This window comes from Telopea speciosissima, unplaced genomic scaffold, assembly GCF_018873765.1.
Source record: "Telopea speciosissima isolate NSW1024214 ecotype Mountain lineage unplaced genomic scaffold, Tspe_v1 Tspe_v1.0464, whole genome shotgun sequence".
Lineage (NCBI taxonomy): Eukaryota > Viridiplantae > Streptophyta > Magnoliopsida > Proteales > Proteaceae > Telopea > Telopea speciosissima.
Window position 1 is genome coordinate 15,036 of NW_025317800.1, and position 5,770 is coordinate 20,805.

The window sequence follows — 5,770 nt, forward strand, 5'->3', positions numbered from 1 at the left end:
TTCTAAGAGGTGTCCTTATCTCTTATTAGACGTTTGGATGTGATGTTTAGGGTCCTGACATTCGAATCGATACATATTTCGACTTATGTTCATTTTCGGTCCGAACCAAACCAAGTGGGACATTTGGGGTTATTTGGGGGCATTTCTGTATTTTTTGGGTTTGGGATTTTCAAAAAAGTGTCCTTATCTCTTATTAGACGTGTGGATGCAATATTGAGGGTCGTGACCTTCGAATCGATAAGTATTTTGATATATGTTCATTTTTTGTCCGAACCAAATAGGGTGGGTCGTTTGGGGTTATTTGGGGGCATTTCTGTGCTTTTTTGGGTTTAAGATTTTCTAAAAATTGTCCATATCTCTTATTAGACGTGTGGATGCGATGTTCGGGGTCGTGACCTTCGAATCGAAACCTATTTCGACACATGTTCTTTTTCGGTTTAAACCAGACCGGGTGGGTCGTTTGGGGTTATTTGGGGGCATTTCTGTACTTTTTTGGGTTTGAGAGTTTCTAAAAAGTGTTCTTATCTCTTATTAGACGTGTGGACGCGATGTTGAGGGTCGTGACCTTCAGATCGATACGTATTTCGACTTATGTTCATTTTCGGTCCGACCTGACCAGGTGGGTCGTGAGGGGTTATTTGGTGGCATTTCTGTACTTTTTTAGATTTGGGATTTTCTAAAAAGTGTCCTTATCTCTTATTAGACGTGTGGATACGATGTAAGGGGTCGTGGCCTTCGAATCGATAAGTATTTCGACTTATGTTCATTTTTCGTCCGAACCAGACCGGGTGGGTCGATTGGGGTTATTTGGGGGCATTTCTGTAATTTTTGGGGTTTGGGATTTTCTAAAAAGTGTCCTTAGCTCTTATTAGACGTGTGGATGCGATGTTTAGGATCGTGACCTTTGAATTGATACCTTTTTCGGCATATGTTCATTATCGGTTTAAACCAGATCGGGTAGTTCGTTTGGGGTTATTTTGGGGCATTTCAGTGCATTTTTGGGTTTGGGATTTTCTAAATAGTGTTCTTACCTTTTATTAGACATGTGGATGCGATGTTGAGGGTCGTGACCTTCGAATCGATACGTATTTCGATATATCTTCATTTTTTGTTCGAACCAGTCCGAGTGGGTCATTTGGGCTTATTTGGGGGCATTTCTGCACTATTTTAGGTTTGGGATTTTCTAAAAAGTGTCTTTATCTCTTATTAGATGTGTGGATGTGATGCTGAGGGTCTTGAGCTTCGAATCGGCACCCATTTCGGCATATGTTCAATTTTGACTTAAACCAAGCCAGGTGGGTCGTTTGGGGTTATTTGGGGGCATTTCTGTACTTTTTTAGGTTTTGGGTTTCCTAAAAAGTGTCCTTATCTATTATTAGATGTGTGGATGCAATTTTGAGGGTCGTGACCTTCAAATTGATACCTATTTCTACTTATGTTCATTTTCGATTTAAACCAGATCGCCTGGGTCGTTTGGGGGCATTTTTGTACTTTTTTGGGTTGGGAATTTCTAAAAGGTGTCCTTATCTCTTATTCGACGTTTGGATACGATGTTGGAGGTCGTCAGCTTCGAATCAATACGTATTTCGACTTATGACCATTTTCGGTTCGAATCAGACCAGGTGGGTCGTTGGTGGTTATTTAGGGGCATTTCCATACTTTTTTGGGTTTGGGATTTTCTAAAAAGTGTCCTTATCACTTATTAGACTTGTGGATGCAATGTTGAGGGTCGTGACCTTCGAATCGATACCTATTTCGACTTATGTTAATTTTTGGTTTAAACCGGACCGTGCAGGTCGTTTGTGATTATTTGGGGTATTTCGTACTTTTTTAGATTTGGGATTTTCTAAAAAGTGTCCTTATCTCTTATAAGACGTGTGGATGCGATGTAGAGGGATGTGACCGTCGAATAGATACGTATTTCGACTTATGTTCATTTCCGGTCCGAACTAAACCGGGTGGGTCGTTTGGGATTATTTGGGGGCATTTCTGTACGTTTTTGGGTTTGGTATTTTCTAAAAACTGTCCTTATCTGTTATTAGACGTGTGGATGCGATGTTGAGGGTCATGACCTTCGAATCGATACGTATTTGGACTAATATTCATTTTCGGTCCTACCAGACTAGGTGGGCCGTTTAAGGTTATTTTGTGGCATTTCTATACTTTTTTGCGTTTGGGATTTTCTAAAAAAATGTCCTTATCTCTTATTAGACATTTGGATGCAATGTTGAGGGTCGTGACCTTCCAATCGATACCTATTTCGAGTTATGTTCATTTTCAGTTTAAACCAAACCGCCTGGGTCGTTTGAGGTTTTTTGGGAGAATTTCGTTACTTTTTTGGGTTTTGGACTTTCTAAGAGGTGTCCTTATCTCTTATTAGACGTTTGGATGTGATGTTTAGGGTCCTGACATTCGAATCGATACATATTTCGACTTATGTTCATTTTCGGTCCGAACCAAACCAAGTGGGACATTTGGGGTTATTTGGGGGCATTTCTGTATTTTTTGGGTTTGGGATTTTCTAAAAAGTGTCCTTATCTCTTATTAGACGTGTGGATGCGATGTTGAGGGTCGTGACCTTCGAATCGATAAGTATTTTGACATATGTTCATTTTGTCCGAACCAAATCGGGTGGGTCGTTTGGGGTTATTTGGGGGCATTTCTGTACTTTTTTGGGTTTAAGATTTTCTAAAAAGTGTCCTTATCTCTTATTAGACGTGTGGATGCGATGTTCAGGGTCGTGACCTTCGAATCGAAACCTATTTCGACACATATTCTTTTTCGGTTTAAACCAGGCCAGGTGGGTCGTTTGGGGTTATTTGGGGGCATTTATGTAGTTTTTTAGGTTTGAGAGTTTCTAAAATGTGTTCTTATCTCTTATTAGACGTGTGGACGCGATGTTGAGGGTCGTGACCTTTAGAACGATACGTATTTCGACTTATGTTCATTTTCGGTCCGACCTGACCGGGTGGGTCGTGAGGGGTTATTTGGTGGCATTTCTGTACTTTTTTAGATTTGGGATTTTCTAAAAAGTGTCCTTATCTCTTATTAGACATGTGGATACGATGTTGGGGGTCGTGGCTTTCGAATCGATAAGTATTTTGACTTATGTTCATTTTTCGTCCGAACCAGACCGGGTGGGTCGATTGGGGTTTTTTGGGGGCATTTCTGTAATTTTTGGGGTTTGGGATTTTCTAAAAAGTGTCCTTAGCTCTTATTAGACGTGTGGATGCGATGTTTAGGATCGTGACCTTTGAATTGATACCTTTTCGGCATATGTTCAATATCGGTTTAAACATGACCGGGTAGTTCCTTTGGGGTTATTTTGGGACATTTCAGTGCATTTTTGGGTTTGGGATTTTCTAAATAGTGTCCTTACCTCTTATTAGACATGTGGATGCGATGTTGAAGGTCGTGACCTTCGAATCGATACGTATTTTGATATATCTTCATTTTTTGTCCGAACCAGTCCGAGTGGGTCATTTGGGCTTATTTGGGGGCATTTCTGTACTATTTTGGGTTTGGGATTTTCTAAAAAGTGTCTTTATCTCTTATTAGATGTGTGGATGCGATGCTGAGGGTCTTGAGCTTCCAATCGGCACCCATTTTGGCATATGTTCAATTTCGACTTAAACCAAGTCAGGTGGGTAGTTTGGGGTTATTTTGGGGCATTTCTGTACTTTTTTGGGTTTTGGATTTCCTAAAAAGTGTCCTTATCTATTATTAGATGTGTGGATGCAATGTTGAGGGTCGTGACCTACGAATCGATAGCTATTTCTACTTATGTTCATTTTCGGTTTAAACCAGACCGCCTAGCTCTTTTGGGGGCATTTTCGTACTTTTTTGGGTTGGGGAATTTCTAAAAAGTGTCCTTCTCTCTTATAAGAGATGTGGATGCGATGTTGAGGGTCGTCAGCTTCGAATCAATACGTATTTCGATTTGTGATCATTTTCGGTCTGAATCAGACCTGGTGGGTCGTTTGTGGTTATTTAGGGGCATTTCTATACTTTTTTGGGTTTGGGATTTTCTAAAAAGTGTCCTTATCACTTATTAGACTTGTGGATGCAATGTTGAGGTCCGTGACCTTCGAATCGATACCTATTTTGACTTATGTTAATTTTCGATTTAAACCAGACCGCCTGGGTCGTTTGTGATTACTTGGGCGTATTTCTTTACTTTTTTAGATTTGGGATTTTCTAAAGAGTGTCCTTATCTCTTATAAGACGTGTGGATGCGATGTAGAGGGATGTGACCTTCGAATCGATACGTATTTCGACTTATGTTCATTTCCGGGCCGAACTAAACCGGGTGGGTCGTTTGGGATTATTTGGGGGCATTTATGTACTTTTTTGGATTTGGTATTTTCTAAAAACTGTCCTTATCTGTTATTAGACGTGTGGATGCGATGTTGAGGGTCATGACCTTCGAATCGATACGTATTTGGACTTATGTTCATTTTCAATTCTACCAGACTGGGTGGGCCGTTTAGGGTTATTTGGTGGCATTTCTGTACTTTTTTGCGTTTGGGATTTTCTAAAAAAATGTCCTTATCTCTTATTAGACGTTTGGATGCAATGTTGAGGGTCATGACCTTCCAATCGATACCTATTTCTGTTAAATCCGTGCTCCAAAATCCAGTTTAAAACTCGGTCTGACCACCGGTCTGGTTTGAACCTTTATGTAGAACCGGAGGCGGAGTACGCCTTGTGAACTGTGGACCATGATACTCAAGCCATCCCACAAGATTGTTGACCGTGACTCTGGAGAAGTCATCGAGGATAGGTACATCGAGGGTGCATTCCTAGCATTTCCTTATTTCGAGGATCCGCCCGGCCCTCGCCCGGTGTACCCATTCCCACTTACAGATGATTGGGAGTAAGTTAATATCCTAATAACTCATGAGTATAAATACTAGAATGGGCTTAGGACCTGATGTTCATTCTAATCATATTATGGGCCTAGTAGTATAATGGGCCCAATAACTTAAAATTGACCTAAAGACCTAAGACAACCAAACATGACTTAAGACTAAAGTGAGGTAAATAGGGGTCAATCCACTATTCACCTCACAATAGAAAACCTAAATCGTGGAGAGGAAAGGAGAGAAGGAAAGAAAGAAGAAGAAGAAAAAGAAGAAGAAGAAGAAGGAAGAAGGAACGAAAGAAGAAGAAGAAGAAGGAAGAGAGGTGGAACCCAAGCTTGCTCTCCTACATCGGTGAGCATTCTCTCTCTCTCTCACCTCCTAATTTATAGACCTAGGGTTTGGACTTATGAGCCATGAGTGCTTCATCTACCCTAATGGAAAGGCCATTAATGGCTAATCTTTGAAGCTTAGTTATAAAGACACCTAATCCTACCTTGAACCCCCTTTCACCCTTTCTCCATTTATGAACCCTAAGTTGGGGATTCACCTCCATTTATGGGTTTCACCAACCCTCATGGAAGACCATAGAGGTGTGGTTTGTGGGTTGTTAAATAATATTGATTAAAGACCCTTTCAAAACCCCAATACCCAAACCCTTGAGTTTCCTTTCCATATGTGTTTAATGGAGGAAAACCTAATCGATCATGGGGTTTACAAACCCATGTTGGGTGTGTGCTATGGCACCTTGGTTGGGGTTGTTCTCATGGCCAAAGAGACCCCTAAAAACCCCTAAGAATACCCCATTTAACCCAAGACTTTGGGGCTGTAAAACCATTCTCGGAATGGCATGAGCGATAAGCGGCACATGGATAGGCACATGCAAGTGCCGGTCCACGAGAACTAGA